This window comes from Rosa rugosa, chromosome 1, assembly GCF_958449725.1.
Source record: "Rosa rugosa chromosome 1, drRosRugo1.1, whole genome shotgun sequence".
Classification (NCBI taxonomy): domain Eukaryota; kingdom Viridiplantae; phylum Streptophyta; class Magnoliopsida; order Rosales; family Rosaceae; genus Rosa; species Rosa rugosa.
The window spans coordinates 52626617-52651927 of NC_084820.1; the positions used below are offsets into that span (position 1 = coordinate 52626617).

Below are 25311 nucleotides of genomic sequence, written 5' to 3' on the forward strand. Positions count from 1 at the left end.
ATTTGGAGGTCAGATAGAAGAGGCAGAGACGAACAACTTTGATGAAGGAATGATTTTTATCTGAGGTCCCTATCAAGACGTTTCGGGGCGTGCAAACAGGATGATCTGCACAGGAACGAGCATGCGTGCGACGATGCAGGGGCAGTAGGAGGCACACGGCTGCTCAAGGGCTGCAGGAGCAGCGCACGGTATGGCTAGCAAGGGCTAGGAGCTTGCGGCAGTTTTTGGTGAAAGAAATTTAGGGTTTTTTTTTTCTGGCTAGGGCTTGGGTTAGAGTATCGTGCTGATAACGTGTTGTAGAGAATTGGAAAAATTGTATTTTATTGTATTCATCTCACCATGAGGTTTATATATGGTTACATCATGTATACAAAAGGCAATACATAATAGCTATACTAATCACTCGCACATTACAAGTATGTCAATCGCATACATTACGAGTAGTATGTCAATCGCACATTACAAGTATGTTAATCGCACATTACAAGTATGTCAATCACATACATTATGCAATACCTATTGCATGAATAGTCATTATCATTTACAACAATATATATATATAGAGGCCCGATCAAGGGCGGACGTCCGCACTGTCGCTAAAGTGCGGACGTCGATGCAGCAGGCGGCGGCGGCGGCGCGGGCTGGCCGGAGGGAGGCCGGAGGCGTCCCAGACTTCTTCTGGGCGGAGTTCGAGGTCGGAGGAGGTCGGGCTTGCCGGTTTCTGGGCAGCCACCTCACCTGTAGTTGCAGGTTCTGTGCAGCACAGCAGAACCGTCGCCGGCGACTCCATCGGACCGCAGACCCCTCCGCACGACCCCCAGCATCCCTCCGGCAAGCCGCGCCGTCGCCGCTTGATCGAGGCCGGAGCAGCGACGTTCGCACTTTTTCTGGGTTGCGGACGTCCGCTCTCGAACGGATCCGTATATATATATATATATTAATGAAGCGGGGAGAGGACTAAGTGATTAACTCCTCATCCTTTCCCGAGATATTATTGAAAATAATAGAAAAGTACATATGGGACAGAGGACCAAGCCAAAGCTGTACCCAGAAATGAACAAGAGCCCTAAACAAATAGAACATTCCAGAAAATTCCACTACAAAAGAACCAACCCCTTCCCATGCAGACACACCCAAGCAAAGCCCATGCATAATAATCATCTGAATCTATAATCCCCTTGAGAGGTGAAGTCCCGTCCAAAAGAAGGGACCAAGAACTAGGGGAGAGAATGCCAACCATGACTCCCCTCATGTGCCGCGCCGAAGTTTGCCAACACGTCTGCCGGAACGTTTCCTTCACGAAAGATATGTGTAACCTTTATGTTCAAATGTCGCACAGCTGCCATGCCATTCAACCACTTGATACATAGCCTCCAAGGAACTAGAGCAGGATTAGCAAAATACCTTACCACCGCGAAAGAATCTGACTCTATCCAAAGGTATTGCCACTCCCTTAGCTTGGCAACCTGAATAGCCTCAAGGAATGCAAGCACTTCAGCATCTAAGGCACTAGAAACTCTCACTCTAGATGCGAAAGCATAAATGAAACCACCTTCACAGTCTCGAACAATCCCCCCAAAACCCGCAAGCTCCGGTCCACGAAATGAACCATTAGTGTTTATTTTTAACCAAGGAAGCGGTGGAGGTGACCAACACACAGCAATAAACCGGGGGGCTGTTGGTCTTAGTTGCGAAATTCTCAACAACTCAAAAATGGGCATAGATGAAGAGGAATTAGAGGAGGCAAACACTAGCCCAACAGACTCCTTTAGTGATAAGATAAAAAAATGCTTGATCGAGGTTAGCCAAAGAAAAGGAACCTGTCTCATGCCTCATTGTATTCCGTTCAGACCAAACACACCAAAGCAGATTGCAGAAAGCAATGCGCCAAAGAAGCCTCGGTGATTTAACAAAACTTGAAAGAAAAGCATTAGAGACAAGGTCAGGTAGAGAAGCTTGCTGGAGGGGAGCCAACTTGAACATTTGAAATAGCCACTGCCAAAGGTCCGAGATGACTCTACACTCCCAGAAGAGGTGAACCCAAGACTCTCCGCCCGCACCACACATGCTACATTTAGAACAAAGGTGCACCCCGCGACGCTGAAGAGCGTCACCAGTTAAAACTTTACGGTGGAGAATTTTACAAGTACAAATGCTCTTACGAGGCCGGATAGCCGGATGCCATATGATGGTGCCCCACTCCACAGAGGGAGGAAGAGGGAGAAGGGAATTATATGCCTCATTTGACGTTAACATACCCGATGAAGATTCAGCCCAAACCACCTGGTCAATTAACGGCTCATCTGGCAGCGTATGGGAAGTAAGCGAATCTGCAATTTCCGGAAAAACCTGAACAAAGATATCAGGTAGATCCCACTTACCGAGGACTATAAAATCACTAATCTTATTATCCAAATGCTCCAAAGATGAGGGGTCGATATTAAAGGCTGTCCTTAGAATGTCACCCATCCAATTGTCTTTCCAGAGTCTAATTGATTTACCATCCCCAATAATCCAACGAAGTTTAGAAAGGAGTGTTTGCCAAACCTGCTTCAGCCCAAGCCAAACGGACGACTTTTTATAGTAGGTACAAGGCTTCAGCCCATCCACTAGAAACCATTCATGTAGAACGATGGCAGATGGAGAGGATTTATAAACCACATCCCACCCTCTCTTGAGAAGAAGAGCTTGATTCAAAACAAACAAGTTTTTCAAGTTCAAGCCACCTTTGCTTTTAGGCCTACAAACTTGATCCCAAGCCACCAATGCAACTCCCTTCTTTAAAGGGTCACCTGTCCAAAAGAAATTTCGAATCCACTGTTGCACTTGCTTTAGGAGTGAACGAGGCCAAGAATAAACACAGAAGCTATGTATTAGAAGACCTTGTATTACTGAATCAATGAGTTGTAGTCTAGCAGCTTGAGAGAGCATCTTTCCCTTCCAAGCACTTAATTTACATCGAACCCTGTCTGCAATTGGCCTCAGAAAATCACTCTTTGGATAGCCTTGAAAGATGGGAACCCCAAGATACATGAAAGGCAACGACCCCAATTGTACACCCAAAATGTTTTGAATAGTGGAAGACCTTGAGATTGCATACCGTCCAAGAAAAAGGAGAGATTTTTCCTTGTTAACATACTGCCCTGAATTGGCTGCATACTCCTCCATAAAATCTGAAATAGCATGGAGGCCATGAGAGCTAGCCTGCATGAAAACCATTACGTCGTCTGCAAAGAAAACATGAGATGGGGTTGAGCAAGATCCGGGAGATGCCATGCAATCTAGATTATTCTGAGTTACGAGATGCGAAATGCCCCTACTAAGAACCTCCTCTACAAGACAGAAAAGAATAGGAGATAAGGGGTCCCCCTAACGCACACCTCGTGAGCAGGTAAAGAAGCCACAAGATTGACCATTGACTGAAATGGAAAGATGAGCTGAAGCAAGGATATTTTAAATCCAGTTCACAAACCCTAGGTCAAAGCCAAAATCTCGGAGAACCCGTAGAAGGAAGCTCCAATCAATAGTATCAAAGGCCTTGGCAATATCAAATTTAATTGCAATATTTCCGGACCTGCACTTATGATCAAGAAGATTCAAACACTCTGAAGTAAGGGTAATCGGGTCGACAATCGATCTACCTCGTATGAAAGCACTCTGGTTGGGGGAGACAATCCTCGAGGCAACTAGACCCAAGCGATCCGCCAATATCTTGGTGATAACCTTAAAAACAAAGTTAGCCAAAGTTATTGGCCTGTAATTAGATATACTCTCCGCTTCCAACTTCTTTGGAATTAGAATGATGAGATTAGAATTAAAGTGAGGAGGAATAAAGCCCAACTCAAAGAAGCTACGCACAGCAGCAATCACATCCCTAGAGACCACAGACCAGCAAGCCTTAAAAAATTCTCCCCCAAAACCATCCGGGTCAGGTGAGCTACTACTATCCATGGAATGAACTACCTGTGCCACCTCCTCGTCACAGGGAATACGAACTAGAGAGAAATTCTCATCTTCTGTAACCAAGTGAGGGATGGTCCTCTCCACCAACCCAGAATCAATAATGTTGTGATCCCTAGAAAACAAGTTTGTGTAGTGTTGCACAATGTAGTCCGCAATAGACTCTTGATCCTGCAAAGTAGTTTGTCCTGTCAATAAGGAGGTAATGGACTTGTTTAGACTCTGGACTTTAACCATGTTATGAAGAAAGGAAGTGTTGCGATCCCCATCCTTTAGCCACCTAATCCTTGACTTTTCTCTAAGTAGGGTATACTGCATGAACAGCTCAGACTGGAATGTGGCAAGAGCTTCATCTTCCCTTAAACACCGATCCTCAGAAGGCCCCATCAAATTAATTTCTGCCTGAACAATATCGAGGGCCTGTCTTGCCATGTTCACTCTTGCATGAATGTTCCCAAAGTGTGTCTTATTCCAACTCTTGAGCATAATCTTCAAAGCACTCAACTTAGAGCTTAGTATGAACAGTGGGCAACCATGAAATTGCAGAGCATTCCAAAACCCATCAACTAGTTGAATAAAGTTAGGATGATTGAGCCACATTCCCTGGAACTTAAAATGAGGACGAAAATTAAGAGCAAATCTTGAGAAGGACAACAAAATTGGACAATGGTCTGAAGTTGATTTAGTTAGAGTGCAGCATTCCAACTTTTGCCAAAAGTCCAACCAATTTAGGTTTCCCAAAGCTCTATCCAACCGAACCTCAGTTCGTCGATTAGTCCACGTAAAAGATAGACCCTTAGTAGGAATGTCAAGCAACCCGCACACCGTACACATTTGCTTGGTCAACTTGGTCATATATATATTTTAAGCATAATATTATAATGCATTCTTAAACAAGAAAGATGGAACCAGATGAATTCTTAAAAGAAAGCGCTTTGCCTTTCCAAACATAATTTCTTTTATCTGCCCACTTATGAATCTTGCCCAAATTCCTCCTTTTTTTTTTTTTTTACCCGGGGATTAGGGTTCTAAGGCCGTTCTTAGTGGATTCCCATCAAAACGTATCGGGGTGACAAGATGGGAAGCAGGCTAGTCCCCAAAAATGCTCGTTAAGTTCAAGTTGGGGCTTACAATTCACTTTGTGACTCATTCCTTCGGTCGCGGACTTTCTTTACCCCACTTTAATAGCTTGCGTTTTTACCTCAGTTAACGATTTTTTTTTTAGATTTAGTCAAACTTAACATTTATGTTGACCGTGAATAAAAAGTTAGTAAGAATAGATGGCTAGTTTGTATGAATGGCTGAGATTGAACTTCAACATTAAAATAATATTATTTTATGTCAGTGTTGTTGCACCGTCGGTGCATAGAATCCGTTCCCATGAACTATTTTAGCGATTTGAGTTTATTCCTAGCAGAATTTGTTATATTCAGACCTAGCTTACCGCCCCTTTTGATTTGAAACATATTTTAGTGGGAATCAGATTTTGTTGTGAGTGTCGGTAGAGTTAAGTTTGTACATATATCGAAGTTTCTGATCAACTAAGACAATTTCCTAAAACTGAAATTATATTCGCACAAACTTATTACCAATTCATGTGCATTGAATTATAACTAACTTGCCAAAACTCTTAGTTCTGCAAGCCTGAGAATATATAGTATAATTTCATTTTTTTTGTTCTTGTAGCCCCAATACAAGAATTGCTGCACCTACATTGCCATTGCAGAAGCTATGCAGGGACTGACCCTACTCCACAAAGAGAGGAAGGTAAAATTCTATGTAAATCATTTTGTAGGAGAATCAAAGGAGAAAGGATACAAATTCACAATTATGGAGGATGCACTCAACTTTGTTAAGAAGCACGGCTTGATAAAAGAAGAAGATTATCTCAATGGAGTAAGCATTTCTACTAACATACACAACACATTATATCATCAAATGTTTTAATTTGTTATATCATATTTTTTTTGTTTTTTTCTCGTTTTTTTTTTTTTTCAGACAAAGAAATCTGAAATATTGATCCAAAGCTATACGGAAGTGTGGGGGAAGAAACACATACTAATGGCAGTCAACAAAGGTCCAACAGTTGGTGGTATTGAGGTGCACAGCGCTATTGTCAAATATAGAGGATGAATTATTACAAAGGCTGGCATAAAGACAGCAGATATGAATGAAAGACCCAGGACACTATATTGCCGTACTTGCAATACAGGTAAATTCAGTAACTTCTTTCTATCATTAAGCTTATGTGCATTATAATGTTATGCTTAAAATATATAATGACCACACCTTTTTTGGTAATATAGAAATGAGGACACCTTTTTGGTGTGCTGACTGTGGATAAAATGGGCAAAAAGGCCATGCAGTTGCATTGACCGGTTACGACATCACAAATAAGAGACTGTCTTACCTTCGTTTCAAGAACTGTTGGTCCATCAAATGGGGCGAATGTGGTTATGGAAAAATCCATTTGCGATCAGTCAAGAAGCAAAAGACCTTTCCTATTTTGATCATACAAGAAACGTATATGTTTTACTCAAAAAGGAAATGCCTGATGGGGTGGCTGGAATTGAACATGCAGTCGGTGAGCTGTGACCTGTTGGTAAATTATAATTCCAACATTGTAAAGGTCATGGGTTCAATTCTCACTGACATATGTAAGGGTTGGGGTGGGCTAAGGGTTAAAAAAGAAAAAGAAAAAAAAAAGCAACACTCATAATAGACAAATATTTCATAACTTGAAAGAGTAACAACCTTGACCTGGTCATGTAATCATCAATAACACATTGCCACATGTTTACTATGGTAGGATTCAATCACTCAAAAGTGACAAGAAGTGGAAAATGAATTTGGAGAATACCGACCGTTGATTGAGAAGATTGAAATATTTCATGGTTGTTGTAAAAAACTAAACCAATTTTGTATTCATTTCGACTTCAATCCACTAGGTCAATTATATTTACCTTTATAGCCCCATATGTATATATCAAATTTCTCAAAGGGCAACCCTATCGAGACATACAAAATTGGAAAAATCGATCGTTAGATGGATGTTGTAAAAATTCAGCCAATTTCGTTCTCGTTTCGACTTCGATCCATTTGGTCAATTGAGTTTACCATTATAACCATATATTTATTAATTAGATGCTTCAAAGAGCAACTCCATCAAGTCATAAGAAACTGGAGAAAACGACCGTTGGATGAGATGATTGGAATATTTTTATGCGTGTTGTAAAAATTTAGCTAATTTCGTTCTCGTTTCGACTTCGATCCATTTGGTAAATTGAGTTTACCATTATAACCATATATTTATTAATTAGATGCTTCAAAGAGCAACTCCATCAAGTCATAAGAAACTGGAGAAAACGACCGTTGGATGAGATGATTGGAATGTTTTTATGCGTGTTGTAAAAATTCAGCCAATTTCGTTCTCGTTTCGACTTCGATCCATTTGGTCAATTGAGTTTACCATTATAACCATATATTTATTAATTAGATGCTTCAAAGAGCAACTCCATCAAGTCATAAGAAACTGGAGAAAACGACCGTTGGATGAGATGATTGGAATATTTTTATGCGTGTTGTAAAAAATCTAGCCAATTTCGTCGTAGTTTCGATTTCAAACCACTTACTTAACCAAAATAATCTATATAACCTCTTAGTTGACCGATGACATAACGACTACGAATCATGCCAATTTTTTCACAAGACGTATATAATTAAGTCATGGATATAGGTGAATGGTTGGCGGATCGGGAAAAGAAGTTACGAATGTGTAGTTACGGAATTTTAATTTGATGGGTATTTAGTGTTTAAGGTTGACCACGTTGATTGAGGTCTAAACGATGACAAAAGTATGTTAGTTTTTCTACCATAATCTTTTCTTCTCATCACGAGAATATCCAACAGTTGAATTTGTGAAATTAGATTTCCTCCACATTGTCGATTTTAGAGGGTATAATTTTCCATATAACTAATAAACAAGTTAAACTACATTAGTAGGCATATAAATTTTATAGTTAGTAAGTATATGCTTGAGAATAATCTCGTATATTTTTCTTGAATTGAACCTTTAATTTGTGGACTCCATAATTAAGCACATGACGCGTCGAGTTTATGAATTTTTTTTTGGAAGTTTTCTGACACGAAAGCTATTTATTGCAATTTTCGGAAGTTGCAGAATTATAAAAATTAATAAAAGTAAAAGAATTTTGAAGCAATCAATTTAGGTTATAGATCTCTTCATAGATTCATCTTAGCCGTTGAAACTTAGTTAAGTGAAGTATTCATTTTTTTTTCTACCACTAACAGAGGGTTAATGTATTGATACTTTCATGCATTGATTTTGGATATTATAATCAATTTGCTGCACTACCCCCTCTCTCTTGCTCACACTCAATTTTTTTATTCTTTTTCTTATTTCCATTTGCATAGGGTTGGTATTATCATATGGAATTGGGAGGACTAAGACCTGCCCGTTTCGCATTGGAAGAGTTCAACAAGATAAAGGTATCTATCTACCATATATCCTCATAAGTACAACTGGTAACATTAATTCCAGATTGCCATACAAGAAATTGAAGCTGCTCCTGTTTCTACATCAGCCCTTTGCGATTGTTTATTAGCAATTTCACACTAGCACTATGTACATTATCTGTGAAAGCAAAAAGGTTTATGCTTTGTTTTTTATGTTTTCCAAATGTATACGTCTCTGATATATTCTTACTCATTTCTTTTACTGATGCCATTCTTTCCTACAAATATCTGCTGATCAATGTTCCTACAATAATGTTTTCATTGTCAGTTTCTTTCTTACTAGTGAATTTAGTCTTTTAGACATAAAGATTAACAGGTTGCTTAACTAAATATTTCTTGTAGAAAGCCCAACTGCAGCTTTTGAGAGTGGTGGGACTCTGGATGAAGCCGCAGGGTTATCTTCCTCATAATCCTTGTCATTGTTTATATGTTGTAATAGTGGAGGCAGTTGATCCCGATGTTGTGGCACTACTTTACCAAGCACATATTCAGCTCCATGATTTAAATGAGGGCATGTGGTTGGAAGCATTCTATCGCTGCTGTAAAGTGATAGAATATCAGAGACTATATCATTACCTAGGTAATCTATGGCTTTCATGCTGATGTTGCTTATCTTAGTGCTCACATTTTGTGATTAATTAGTGTTTTAAATTGGTGTTTATCAGTTCGATCATTTGCTTGAAACAGACAACTTCTATGACTCCATGTAACCTCAAAGGGCAGGACCAAAATGGTGTTGATGATGATCGATGAAAGATGGCAACCCTGAAAGGACTTTTGCTGTTATTGATGTTAAGCAAAGGTGAACCTGAGCAGTTGTGTGCATCAATTACCATGTTACTAAAATGAAGCAGATCATCGAGTAGCTCTTGAGCGTTGTGAATAATTCATTTTCCCCAAGTTAATTTTATTGTCCATCAAGTCTCTAACTACTGTAATGATATCTATATATTGGGTAAAGCTATAGTATGTTAACATTTCTCATACATCAACTATTTTTACCACTTTAAGGACTCATGTTACCAATTTGAGGACTAATATTACTATTTTGAGGACTCATGTGGTAAACTAAGAAAATTTACCACTTTAAGGACTCATGTTACCACTTTGAGGACTAATATTACTATTTTGAGGACTCATGTGGTAACTAAGAAAATTTATCACTTTAAGGACTCATGTTACCACTTTGAGGACTAATATTACTATTTTGAGGACTCAAATTACCACTTTTAAGGCAATTGTATGCATGTTATACGTTAACATTTTGTAGAATTTTCCCTATATATTACACACTCCTCATTTCTAAATAATTTGCTCTTTTCGTTTTCAAAAAAATAATTTGCTCTTTTTTTTTTTGTTACAAACGGGGCCTAGCAGGCCCAAACACAAAAAACAAACAGACTAAGAACTGGAGTAAGCACTTCTTCTTACTCTAAACACAGAGGTTATGTCATCCAGGTAAGGTTGAGCAGCATGAATGGGAGTGTCATCAAGAGTAATGAAACCAAGCTCATGGTTAATACTATCTTTGGCCAAGGCGTCTGCAGTCATGTTGCACTCTCTGAAAATATGCCTAATATGAGCATCCCCCATGTTGTTAATGAGATTTAGGCAACCAGTCAGAAGAGAACCAAGAGGATGATTGTCAACATCAGCACTCTGAACTAGCTGCACAACCACTGCAGAATCAGACTCAACCTCAAGTTGAGAGATGTGCAAGCATGCATCCATTTTAAGCCCAAAGTACAGACCCCAAGCCTCAGCATCAAGGATGTTCCCAACACCTAAATTCACTTGAAATCCACTAATCCAGTTGCCAAAATGGTCTCTAATCACACCCCTATAACCAATCTTGCCAGAAGAGGAGCTCCTAGTACCATCCACGTTCAACTTAATAATTTGCTTTTGGCCAGCGGTATAACAGAACCCTTAAAGATGAGAATATATTTTTTATATAAGAAAAAGGTTTTAATAGGTCAAATTGGAAATATTAAAGTTTGTAGAGGAAATTTTTTTAGAGGGTTACACGTACGCATGGTTCTTTTGGAAAAACATACCAAGAGCAAGTCCAGGGAATGTGTTGGGCCATTGCCCGGGGTAAATCTGGCCCAAGCAATGAGTATACCTAGGGGTCATCATGGGACGGGCTAGGGCCGGCCCTACCCTAAATTTTAGGGCTTAGGGTCGGGTCGGGCCGGGCCTAGTCAAAGTCAACAAAATTTAGGGCCGGGTAGGGTCGGGCCAGGGCTTAAATATGCTAACCCTTACCCGCCCGAAAAACCCGATCCGTTAGGGCCGAAAGGGCCGGGTCGGGCCGGCCCTCAAATAGGGCCAAAATGGGCCAAAAAAGGGCCTTATTTTGTTTAACAAAAAAAAAAACATTATTTTTTTCTTCTCAAAATATGGCTTAATGGTATATATTGGTAATAAAAGGCTCATTGTTTTTTATTGAACATATTTAATACACACACCGAAGGTGGAAGTCATTGAAATTTTTACCACTACCATATATTCATATACGGACGACATCCAACGGTGCATTTTAAAAAATTCCATTTCGTCCCCCATTTTGCTCATGGAGGATAACAAGCCTAATAAACGAGTTATACTACATTAATAGGCATATAAGGATTATGTGCGATCCAAAAATTTTGAAATGGAAATCGACCAATATGAAAATTCTCATATGTTTATACAACATTGATAGGTATTGTGTAAAAAAATTAGGCCGATCTGCCATGAATAAGGCGCCCAACGTAGCGGTCAACGCTTTGCACAAGCAAACTTCCCTAAGGGGAGCGGCACCATGCGCGGACAAACGTTGCGGAATTTTGACATCCGTAAGTAGACCCCCTACTCATGAGAGTGTGGGAGCTGAAAGATCGAAAAAAGTGAATTGCCAAGGACCGGTTAAGAGCATATTTGTTTTATGTTCTATTTAGGGTATTGAGTTGACCGGGTAGATCGAGGTCCAACCGAATGTGGAAATTGTTGAAATTTCTACCACTAACATATATTCATATGCAAACAACATCCAGCGGTTCATTTTAAAAAATTCCATTTCGTCCCCCATTTTGCTCATGGAGGGTAACAAGCCTAATAAACTAGTTATACGACATTACAAGACATATAAGGATTATGTGCGATCCAAAAATTTTGAAATGAAAATCGATCAATCGGAAAATTCTCATATGTTTATACAATAGTGATAGGTATTGTGTAAAGAAATTAGGCCGATCCGCCGTGAATAAGGCACCTAACGGAGCGGTCAACGCTTTGCACAAGCAAACTTCCCCAAGGGGAGCGGCACCATGCGCGGACAAACGTTGCGGAATTTTGACATCCGTAAGTAGACCCCCTACCCATGAGAGTGTGGGATCTGAAAGATCGAAAAAAGTGAATTGCCAAGGACCGGTTAAGAGCATATTTGTTTTATGTTCTATTTAGGGTATTGAGTTGACCGGGTAGATCGAGGTCCAACCGAATGCGGAAATTGTTGAAATTTCTACCACTAACATATATTCATATGCAAACAACATCCAGCGGTTCATTTTAAAAAATTCCATTTCGTCCCCCATTTTGCTTATGGAGGGTAACAAGCCTAATAAACTAGTTATACTACATTACAAGACATATAAGGATTATGTGCGATCCAAAAATTTTGAAATGAAAATCGATCAATCGGAAAATTCTCATATGTTTATACAATAGTGATAGGTATTGTGTAAAGAAATTAGGCCGATCCGCCGTGAATAAGGCACCTAACGGAGCGGTCAACGCTTTGCACAAGCAAACTTCCCTAAGGGGAGCGGCACCATGCGCAGACAAACGTTGCGGAATTTTGACATCCGTAAGTAGACCCCCTACCCATGAGAGTGTGGGAGCTGAAAGATCGAAAAAAGTGAATTGCCAAGGACCGGTTAATAGCATATTTGTTTTATGTTCTATTTAGGGTATTGAGTTGACCGGGTAGATCGAGGTCCAAACGAAGGCGGAAATTGCTGAAATTTCCACCACTAACATATATTCATATGCAAATAACATCCAGCGGTGAATTTTAAAAAATTTCATTTCGTTCCCCATTTTGCTCATTAAGAAGTTAACATTACATTGGTAAAATGGTTTCAACTCGACCAATTGATTATTTTTAGTTATGTTGATTACTTGATTTATTTCAAAATTGGTATTACATGAATATATTGTCCAATTTGAAATAATAACTTTGTAATTATTACAGTTAATTAGTTAACAGTAATTATTGGTAAATATTAAAATACCCATAAGATTATATTAAAACGGCGGCGTTTTTGCCGAATTAACGGTTAATTCTTTTAAAAAAATTATTTTTTTCTTCTCAAAATATGGCTCAATTTAAAAGACTCATTTCCTAATATGGTAGATTAAAATAATTTTCTACACTTCCGTAGTTTTATACATATAACACATGTAATAGAAAATAACAAAAATAAAATATAAATTTTAGGGCCTTCTTAGGGCCGGGCCGAGCCTAGCCCTTACGGGCTCAATCGGACCGGGCCGTAGGGTAGGGCCGGGCTTTATTTGTGTGACCCATACCCTACCCTAAATAAAAAAGGGTCGGGCCGGCCCGCCCTAATGGAAGGGCCGGGCGGGCTTAGGGCCCAAGGGCCATATGATGAAGCCTAAGTATACCTATGTTCGAAGAATTAATCAACCCATTCTATCCGACACCATATATCTGATAATTTGATTTTCAAACTGACCCTATTTCAAATTCTTAAACCCTAAAACCCAACTCTAAACCCCTAACCAAATTAATAAAAAGAAAGAGTACTACACATCTCACATTCTTAGGTACACATGAAAACTTTTTTTTTTTTTTTTTTTGCAGAACTTCATCCCTCTTCCCTCTTAACATTAGCTCAATTGTCAAGTTAATCGGTTAATTCTATCAGTTAGTTTTGGTTTGTGATCAATTTTACTTCGTTCTGGTACGTAGCTCCATGATACGTCAAAATTGGGTTCATCCTGTTTCTTTTGCCACGGTTTTCATTCTTTTCTTGGAAATAATCTAATTAAAACACGGAGAGGGATATTGCCGGACATAGTCGACCAATAAAATAGGACACAACTAGGGTTGGAGAGAGTTAACGAAAGTTGTCAGCCTGTCCGGTGGCGCCCCCGCGTCGGCCGTGGCTCCCTGCTTCATCGACGAGTGGCGGGTGTTGCCGGACGGGGTCTTGGGATCTCAGGGGTCCTACTCTGTTCTTCGTTTTGCTGGTCAAGGTTGGGTACTTTTCTTCGCTTCTCTCAGGTGGCGTCGTCGGTGTGGAGGATGGATGGGTGGCGGTCGGCGTGGAGAAAGTGGTCAGAGGCCACATCATGGCGGAGGTATACCATGGATCGTATGGCGCTGACTTCTAATCTACGGTGGGTCGCTAGACGGAGATGGCAGCTGTGGTGGATCTGGGCTTTCAAGGTGGTGGGCATGGCGGAGGCAAGGCACGGTGAGTCTTTCATCGATTTCTTGTTGATAGATGTGGTGTGGTTTTCTGTATGGTTCAGGCACCTTCGACTTGGGGAGCTCGAAGACATGGGGCTGCGGTGGTGGCCTGCCGGTGGGTCACCTGATGACAAGGGTAAGGAGTACTGTGGCGGCGACTATTTTCTTTTGGTTAGAGTCTTGTTTTTAGTTAGGTTACTTTGGTCAATAGTTGGTCCCTACTTGTTTGAGCTAGGGTTGGGTCAAATTGATGTGCCATGGATGTGGTGTCTTTCCTGGGGACGAGTTGGTTTAATTTCGGTTTTATCTTATGGTCAATGTGCTAACAAGCGATCCTTGCACGTGGTCTGGTTTCATTGGGACGCGGTGTGGAAGAGGGAGCTGGTTTCTCTGGTGGTTGTCTATGGGGTGTTATCGAGTTTCTCGGGGTTATCTGTATCCTGTGAGGTTGGGCGAAATAGGTGGTAGGGGTTGGGCTCTTTTGGCTCATGAATGTCATTCTTGATGACGGACCTGTAACTGCTAGTTCGGTTTTTAGGGAGGAGAGTGGGGAGTTATTGTCCACCACCGGTCATTCCCATATTATGTAATCTTAGTTATTTTCAATAAAGGATTCTTATTCTAAAAAAAAAAAAAAAAAAAAAAATCTAATTAAAACACCATGGTTACCTCTATGTACGTGACATACTTTCCCAGCCCTTAAAAACTACATACCTCTCAATATGAACAAAGGTTATTGACCAAACAAAAAAAAAAAAAAAAAGCAAAAACAAAGGTTGCATTGTAAGAACAAAGTTGAACATGAATACAATTCTCTTGAATATGACAACGTGTTATAACTTGCAGTATGAGTTATCCGAGATGAACTATGATTCCTAGTCTTTGTATAATTGTGTTGTGATAAGAATCACACAAACATAAGAAGAAGTCCAAACAACTTGGTAACCAAGTAAATATCATCAGATAAACATATAGTGTAGCAGTTTGAATAGAATACATTAGCCTCTTATGGGGAGGACTCTAATTGATCTGTTCACTATATAAACAAGGTCCCTGTGACCTCTCTTGTTACGAGCATTAATTCAGGTAATCTAGCCCCATAGATAGTTGCAAGTTATTGAGAGAATCACAGAAGCTCTTGTTATTCCAGAAATACTTATTCTTCAGCAATGGCCTCCTTTTCCTCTCAAGCTAGTATTGGTCTTCAGCCTGCAAGACATCCACAGATTATTTTCTTTATGCACTTGAACCATGATTGATGTGCTATTCTTGTTTTGTATGTTTGTTTTGTGTTTATCTAATATGCAATTGTTTGATCTTTAAAGTGTATTTTCAGTTAACATGCATACCCATGTGGCTGGCAGATGTGATTTCAATTCCAACTAAACAAGTCCTGAATCCAGCTCATGCAATAGCATCAATTCCTTCTATAATATACAACAGGATAGAGCAGAAAAGGCTACAAAGTAAAAACACAGAAACCAAGAGTTGCTGCTTCAATTTCATGTAATGATTATCTCTATCATTGCTCTTTGAATTTTCATGTTCCCAAACTAAATCCGTCCCCTGTTAGTGGTTTGTTTCTTGTGGGGTTGCACCAGACCAACTATATACATTTACATATATTTAATGTAAATTTTTTCCTTCACAATTTTCTTTTTCACTTCTCTCTGATCAGCAGTAATTCTTTTTCAGGGTAGAGAACCATTTTTTTTGGGAATTGTACAGAGACTGTGTATATATAGATACTTGGTTCCAGTTCATATGACATTTAATTGAAATGACCAGGACCAGCCCCATCTCGCGCACAAGGCATGCATACCATTGCATTAAGAAGGCTAGATAGCTAGGGTCACTTAACTCTTACCTGTGCTCGATTGTTCAATGCAAATGATACGGTTTTTCAGGGACCGTTCAATCATTCAATGAAGTAATTTAAGGAGGGAAGTAAATGATGATCACGACTCAATTAATGTTGTGAAGGAACACTTGCTCCTCAGAGAAATACAACATCTTTAAGTTGATGCTGGCTTTGCCTCTATGGTGTTTCAATCTTCTTAGATATACATGCTAGCTGCTACCTGGCATTCGACAAAGGCTTGACTTTTTGCTAATAATGTGCAAGCTTATAGCTAATTGGTTTGAGTGTTCGATCATTATGGATACTTGAGAGTTATGGCCAAATTTAGGGCTTTCTTATGGGTAGCTAAGAGCGTTGAAATTAACTTGGTTGGTGAAGTTGTCAATCTGTAAATTAAAACCTGCACCACAACTCATACCCCTTTCTTCGATGTCATGATCGAGCTCGTTGTAATCTGTGGCTGGATCTGACTTTATCTTATTAAAAGCAGTAGCATTCCGATCCCTCTTTTCCTTGCTACCATTTTTTAACTTGTTAAACAAGTGGAATGAGCTAATAATGTACCACACTTCATATATATGCGCGATTAGAATTTCGATCAATAACAAAACTTAATTTCATATTAGATAACTACTGAACTAAAACATCAACTGATTGAAAAGGACTCACGTATCTAGTCGATGCAGACCACAATTGAAAAGGAGTTGTGAAGATATAAATAGGAACGTACGCTAGCTAGTTGTAGTTGTTGAAAGTTAAATATGGTTTCAGAACTTGCGTGAATTGACATTGATTGGACGAAGATAAATGAGTTGGATCTTGAAAATGATGAAGGGAAACAGTAGTGCTAATGCTTAAATGACCATTAATGGTGGTATGTACTCCAAGTCCAGATATAGCCAGTTCATTTTTAACCACACATAAATGTATGTCAGAAGTATATCTGCAGCTAGCTGATATAGCTAGATTACTAGTTGTTTTTCGTTTATTGTCCTGGTGAGAGAGTATGATGATCGAACTTGAAGAAAATTAAGATTAAAAGACCTGATGGAGTAGATGAAAGGTATAACTTAATTTGTGTCTCTAATTGCTATGATATCCTGTGATTAGGACCGCTGCTGTTGTCGGATGTATGGCACTCAAACTTTTAAACAAGGAAATTGGTCGCGAAGTTTTTAAGAATCAATATTCATTAAAGTACATTCACCCAAATTCAGTTAAAGGACCTTACAACGACCAGGTTTATGTAAATTAATTATCAATCTTGCTCGTTGTTTAAGTTTGGATACCAACTTGTCTGAACATGATTTATTTAGGTACTATTGATCGATGATAATATATTCTTCTTGTTTCCATAAATTTCTTCCAAATCCTTTGATACACACACATATGCAACTATTTGTACACTTATTATTGAACAAAGAATTATATTTCCGGAAAGGATGTACGCGATTAACTTGTATGAATGTGATCAAAATATGTGATATATGCAAGTGTTTCGAGCACATTAATTTTCGTTTACATGAACCAACTAACATATATGATTTAGGAGCTGATCAACCATCTTAATTCCAAGAACTTTTGAGAAGGCTGTATTAATCCGACTCGCCTTGCTTTGCTTAGATCTTCTCATCAGTACAGGTCGAATTCTGGCAAGACGTACCAATAATACTAAAGAAGTAAAGAGTCTGTCACTGCAAACTGGCCAGGCTGGACTATTAATTAGAAGCTAGCTGCATGCATTGCAGGCCAAAGTTGCTTTTGTTTATTGTGCTCGGTGCATCACACATTTACATCATTTTGGATCCAGTTCATTTCATTCCTGAGTGAATGAGTACTAATTCAATAATTGTGTTTGATAATTACTTCGTCAACTATGCTGCTGAGTACGTACATTACATGCATTACTCACAAAATGAATCATGCAATTAATTTACCTAGTTCCTACCACCGCCTACAATAATTTTATTTTTATTTTTATTTTTATCGAAATCACACGATATCTTTAAAGACTCTCTAGGCCCAGAGATTATGTCATGTCAAAACGTTTCCTCCTCACTAGCCATCAAGAATAGATTGAGATTTAAATTCTAATCAACGTTGGCGGGATTCGAATCCGGGTGTGGGGACACCTGAAAGTTTTTACCAACTCAATCACCTGTGGTGGTTACAAAAGCAAATATTATGTATATGTATTATGTACATATATATTGTTTATATAATGCAGAGTTTGAAATTTTTCTACAGAATTGATATTAGATTGAAAATTGAATATATTTTCGAAACTAGTATTCAATTATCAATATGAACCGATATTATTAATCCGCACTCCACATTTCCATAAATTTAGTAACAAAACGATCATTGAAATTGAAATTTTTAAATTTTGATATAATGTATGAGTCTATGATTGTATTGATCGAGTTGGATGATCTTACACCAAAAGCTCACGAGACTCTGCACAGTCACGCGCGTTCTGCGACATATTTTCGTATAACAAGTTTCTACGTGATTTCATTGATATCCCTCACACCTGGATCATATATAATTCGTCCACTCGTAAACTGGTGCCACAAGAAGTGTCCATGGATTAGTTAGTTATGTTTTTGCATGGATCAAATAAATTGATAAGAAAAGTCACCACTTTGCAAAAGCATGCATCAAATCATCGTATCGAGCAACACATATTTTACGTGACCATAGAAGCTCATCTGTATGGACACAGTAAAGTTTTACAGACCATATTAGGCATATAGTCTATTTTTCATATATTGTGGTCCATATAATAATATAGATGGTTGCAAAACGTTCTGCTAGGGTTTGTGCCTGGCTTCTATGCGAGTGATCAACTATTTTTGGACCCCTCATTATGGCAGTTAACTTGGTCATTATTGTGGCAGTAAATAGCAGTCATAAGAGCAAGTTCACCCGTTGGGTCACCAAGTCACCCACTATTCACTACTTTTTAGTGTTAATTTCACCATTTGGGTCACTGACACAGTTTTGGCAAACACTCACTTTTGGTAAATGACGCTAATTGCATAGTATCGGTGAGCAATTGCCTTTCGATTTAGACCTGAAAATGAACTGGATTTTAAACTTTATTCGCTTTGGATATGTGGTTGTTGAACGAATTTGGATTGAAAATTTGATCCGTTGATCAATGTATGATCCGGATCCGTTAATCCGTTCATTAACAGATCAAATACGGATTTTAAATTGATTTGATCTGTTAATAATCCGGTCCGTTTTTATAATAGTTAAATCTTATTTTTGTCTCTTTCAAAATATTAAGGGCTAATTACTGTTTAGTACCCTGTGGTTTGGGTTGAACATCAATTCAGTCCATCGACTTTGAATTTCATCAAAAACACCCCCACACTAACCATTTCTCGTCCAATTGATCCTTCCGTCGTGATTCCGTTATATTCAACCGTTAAGTGCCATGTCAACATTTCCAACTCAGTAAAAGTGGGTCCCACATGGAAGGAAAATTCCAAAAATAACCCTGACTCCATTCCAACCCGTAACACAACCCCAAATTCCATTGAGCTTAATTTTTCCCTCCAAAGAAAACCTAAATAGCTATATCTTCCCGCCCAAAGTAATCAATTTGCAGAATTGCACATTTTGCCTCAAAGTAATAACATTGACCTGTAAATGTTCCAAAGTAACAACATAAACTTTAAAGTAACCAATCATGGATTTTTAAGTACCAATCAGATATTGACTTCAAACACCAATTCTACATTTGAAAGTTTAACAACATCAAACATTCTTAAAATCCAACAAAATAAGCAGCCCAAATGTTTACAACATCTCAAATGTTTGCATTTCAAAATAGCTCTAATCATCCTCCAAAAAAATTAGAGCTAGCAATCTAGGTAGCACAAAAAAGGTTAGGGCTTGCTTATCATTCCTCAAAGTTCCTCCTACTTTCCCCCTTGTTTGGAATTTTGCCTAATCCTTTGTGATGATCTGGAAGGTGTTGGGGCTTGGCCTTTTGATGCTTTACTTGTTGTCGGAGGCCTTATCGTTGTTGAGGTAGATGTGGCAGCAGCAACAGCTTTGGTAGACTTGAAATTTATGGCGCTGGCGGCAGCTTTGGTAGAGTTAGAAGGGGTGGCAACAGCTGCTTTCCTAGATGCATTCAATGCAGCCATCTTCTTCTACACTCACAAAAAAGTTCAAAAACAAGAATATAATGAACAACACATAAACTACAAATGTGATCATCTCAGAAAAGTAGTACTGCTCCTTGTCAACTTTTAGCACAAAATATGAAATTTCACTTCAAAAAGGGTACTGCACTACTGCAACTTATCCAACTTTCAGCTACAAATATGAAAATTTGAGAAAAAGGTTACTGCAACCCTTCCAACTTTCAGCTACGTATATAAAAGTCTCAGGAAACATGTACTGCAACTTATCCAATCTCAACTACAAATACAAAATTTCCAGAACAGATGTACTGCACCCTATTGAATTTCAACTACAAATATGAGATTTCCAGAATATGTACTGCATCATATCCAATTTTAGCCAAAAATATGAAATTTCCATAAAATATGTACTGCAACTTTTCCAATTTTAGCCACAAATAAGAAATTTCCAGAAAACATGTACTACAACCTATCAAAAATGGAAGATATAAATATTAAAATCTCATAAAAAGGACATCAACAACAGTAAATCGACAAAAAGAAAACACTGATCCAAACAAGCAAAAACAATATATTCAATATGATGCCAACTTGTTCACATGGCATTGCTGAATTAGACCAGACCAAAGATTCCTTATCGAGGAAAAAAAAAAAACTGTGCAAGAAAAGGACATTTCGATCTCCCACAGATCCCAAACCCTATATATCTTCTAAATCCAATTCTGAAATTTCAAAAACCTCAACCTCAAACTCCAACACCGAAACCCTTTCATCCCAATTTTGAAGATTTGAAACGAAACCCAGAAACCATTTTCCCCCAATTTCGAATATTGAAAACCTTAATGTCAAGAGCTTAAACCCGAAACTCTTTAATCCCAATACCTTAAAGATTTGATCACTGTAATGCAAAACCCAAGACACAAACTCACCGTAATGAGGGATTTCATCTCCATCCTTCGTTTTTCTGGGTATCCACACATCGAGCACGTTGTCGGGCATGTCTAGATCTCCAGCTTTCAATTGGTCTTCTCCTTATCAATCTTTTGGGTGTCGCTTTGAATTATATCAGCCTTCTCCTTCTTCGCGCATTTGATTCCTTAAATTTTCTCACGATTCTTTGTTTTCTCCACATTGGTCTAATTTGGAACTGTGAGGGGTGTTGATCGCGTAATGGGAAGCTGTAATGGAATTTGGGGTTGTGTTACGGGTTGGAATGGAGTCAGGGTTATTTTTGGAATTTTCCTTCCATGTGGGACCCACTTTTACTGAGTTGGAAATGCTGACATGGCAATTAATTGTTGAAATTGACGGAATCACGACGGAAGGATCAATTGGACGAGAAATGGTTAGTGTGGGGGTGTTTTTGATGAAATTGAAAGTCGAGGGACTGAATTGATGTTCGACCCAAACCACAGGGTACTAAACAGTAATTAGCCCAAATATTAAATATTAAGAATATTATTACTTTTAAACAGATTTGCTCACCTAAGGGACAATTTTAAGAGACTGTGAGGGACAAGTAAATCTTAACCACATATATTAAATATAAAAGCAGAAATTATAATAACTTCTTTTTTTTGAAATGGAAATTATAATAACTTAAAACTGTGCATTTATTTTCAGTCGTCAGATTCACTTGTCCCTTAGGTGAACAGACCTTTACTTTTAAATATAAAGTAATAAATTATATGTATATAAAACTTTTGCAGAAACCTAAAGGATGTAGTCTTCTTAATTAAGCTTCCAATATTGGGAACATGGAAATATGAAGTTGAAGCTTATTGATGCATATGTTTTTTTTGTTCTCTAATCCAAGAACATCAATGAAGTATTGCTTTGAAAATTTAGCATTTTGGTTACCTTAGTTTATTGTTGTAAATTTTAGTTATGTAATTCATGACGTATTTATGATGTATCATTATAAAAATATTTTTTTAATAATTTATAACGTATCATTATAAAAATTTAATATTATTATTTAAAATTTAATATTCGTTATTATAAATGGATCGGATATCTATTAATCCGCCGGATTTGGATTGAGCTATCAATGATTTGCCAGGTTAAAAAAATTTATTACTAAACGGATTTGGATTTTGATCGATCTGCTCTAAATCCGGTCCATTTACCAGTCTACTTTAAGTTATCCAAAATCATCATAATGAATTTTATGAGTTCGACTCTAGCTGGTTTGATGATCGATATAGGTGGCCGCATATATAGGAATAAATTTATACAAAAGCCGGCCTGTTGCATTGATTACTTCAGAACTTAATCAAACAAGTCGATCTACAAGCTAAGAAAACGCTCCTTTTCCCTCAAGAATTTAAGATAGTACATATAGGCTATGTTTGTTTCATGGGATTGGATTGGATTGGATATCCTTATTAGCTTGTGTTACACTAATCCCATGTTTGGCAACTTCAAGGACTGTTTTAAATGAGACTCTAGAGTCCCAAATTCTCATAAACACCTTCTACCATAAACCCCCCAAAAACCATGGGATTATGGAAGCTCTCCTTCTCACCTTCTACTGCCCCGTCGCGACCCAAAGCCTCCCTCTTTCTGACATCAGCGACCTCTACCTCCTCGACTTCGTCGGCCCACCTGGGTTTGTCCAGGAGGTCTCTGCCGAGGTCCCCAACCTCATTTTCTATCCCCAATTGAACCCAGAATCACTGCCACAGAAGGTTATAGCAACGGTGGCCGAATACCCAGAAATCAAGTCTTCCAAAATTTTATCAAATTCAAAAACCATGTATACTAGCATGTAGAACACGAAGAGCAGATCAACTTTCATATCTTATGCACCTCAAAACATTGCCGGAGCAGCCGGAATTTGTACAGAAACTGCAGGAGAACCCAAGATTTTCGAGGTCCGATTCTCTCTCCACAACCAGCAACCAGACCAGCCGAGGAAAGAGAAACGTCGGCGATGACGAGATGGATCAAACCCAGCTGCTGCGCCTGCCGGAGGTGGCCTGATGGCAGAGTTCCAATCAGCTGCCGTTTGGAGCCTCTCGGGTCTTCATGTCAATGGTGTTGGCTCTAGTTTTAGTCCTAACTGACCAAACATGGGTTAGGGAATAACATAGCATAATCCAGGCTTGAGGAGTCCAGGACTCTTATAGAAATTAAGGAGAGGTATGACAGTCCGGTGAAACAAACATAACCATATAGTGCTCTGCTAGCTAGTTGTCTAAGTTGTGGTACAAACACTGAGAAACACGACACGGCCTGCTGGCAACATAATGCCAATCGAAGGTAAAAACAATGCCGCTATTCAAGCTCCTTACTGGACGTGCTCCACATAATCAACCCACAACGGAGCATCCACCACACTGCTCTCGAAACTATATGGTAAACTGGTACCCATGACTGCAGACAGGTATTGAAAACTCATTAATTGTTGTAGGAGAATGGAATTGTGTTTATTATTGATAATAGGAGCCCTTTAAATAGGGAGTTACAAGGTACCCAAAAGGTAATAGAATCTGATTACAATTGAATACCTAGAACACATTCCTATTACAACTCTAAACCCTAGTTTGTAGAGGCATACATTATGTCGACATCCTTCAACACTCCCCCTTGTGCCGCTCAAACTTGGTGATGACGCTTTGATCGTTGCCTCGTTAAAAACCTTGCCAGGTAACAAAAACCCTGTGGGACAAAAATAACCTTGGTCGAAGGACAAAAAGAGCACAACACGTCCTTCACTCTTCGAGATCGAACATGTAGACATCATGCCTCCCCCTGATGTCAATATCTCCCCCTGATTGCTACAATCATGGGAGTTCGGATAACTTTCTTAATCCGATGCTTTTCACATGTTTCTCGAAGGTGGATTTTGGTAACGACTTAGTAAATAAGTCCGCTACATTATCCTCTGATCGGATTTGGTTCACTTCAATATTTAGAAATGCTTGTTGTCATTTTGATGGAGGGGAGGAGGAGCACTGAAGGTGGCATTTTGCCTTGTGGGGTCCGATCCCACACTTTCGTCATCTCTTTTCTCTGTAGGGATAGAACAAGCCCATATCAATTGTACCTCTCAAATATCGAGAGATTGTCTTTATACCAATCTAATGGCGTTGCGTTGGCGCGGGGCTATATCTAGCCAACAAGTTCATAATAATTGAGGTGTCCGGTCTTGTATTGTGCTAAGTACAATAATGCGCCTATTGTACATAAGTAAGAACTTCCGCTATTAACACGTCTTCGTCATCATCCCTGGGACGAAACGGATCCCTTTTAGGGCCAAGACTACATACAACTATGGGAGTGCATCTTTGACTTTATCAAAATGCCTAAGCATCTATTGACACGGTATACAAGTTCTGAATCTAGACAAAACCGTGTTCTCCCAAGGTCCTTCCTCTCAAACTCAGATTTCAGGTGTTCAGCGGTTTCCCTTAACTCTCAAGGGTTCCAATTATGTTTATCAACATAAACCGCGACAATTGCAAATCCGGAACTTGTCGTGGAAACGCGTGGGCATAGTTCATCATATCCCTTCCCAATCAAGTAGTCATTTTAGTGAGCATTTCAACCTCGTTGCAAATACGCTCCGTGGTCTAGAGCCACTTGACTTGGGTAAATGAAGTCCACAAGAACCTTCATTATATTCTGTATCTAGATCCCCATAGAGATACATAGTGACCACATTCGTAAGCTGCATGTTCAGTTATTTGGAAACTACCAAACTGATAAGGTAGTGGAGTGCAATGACATCCATTACGAGAGAATATGTCTTCTCGTAGTCGATTCCAGGGCGTTGTGAGAAACCTTGCGCCATAAGGCGAGATTACCATCTCTTTTTCTCATCACGCTATCTAACGAAGACCTATTAATGTCAACAAGTTTTATGTTAGGAGGTGTTGGCATCTCAGGCCCGGAATCCTTCCTCTTCGTTAGTGAATCCAATTCAACCTGAATCGCATCTTTCCATTTAGGCCAATTTTCTCTACGTTGGCATTCTTCAACGGAGTAAGGTTCGATGTCATTGGTCTCAATAATTCCACATCCTCATGTACACTAGTGTAGTTCGTAGAGATCTCTATATTCTCAGGAATTGGTTCTAACATTGAGGCGTCCCCCAACGATGTCTCTTGGACATAACCACAATCCAAAATATTCTCATGAGACGGATTTTGAGTATCAATGATCAATGGGATCAATGGATCAAGTTGTGCCAAACTCGCTCTCTTCTTAGGGCGAGAATCCATCGAACCTATGGGTCTCCTACGCTCTCTAGCGGAACCCATGGCCTATGACGCCATTATGCCACCTTGTTGCGTCACCATACC

General features: G+C 39.0%; 1 long non-coding RNA gene across 1 annotated transcript; it reads right to left on the reverse strand.

The window, feature by feature from the left end:
* Positions 1 to 19612: 19612 nt before the first annotated feature.
* Positions 19613 to 21212, reverse strand: LOC133740793 (uncharacterized). Its single transcript, XR_009861424.1, has 2 exons — positions 20932 to 21212; positions 19613 to 20008 (listed from the first exon to the last, which is right to left on the reverse strand). It is a non-coding gene; the product is annotated as an uncharacterized LOC133740793 (long non-coding RNA).
* Positions 21213 to 25311: the final 4099 nt, after the last annotated feature.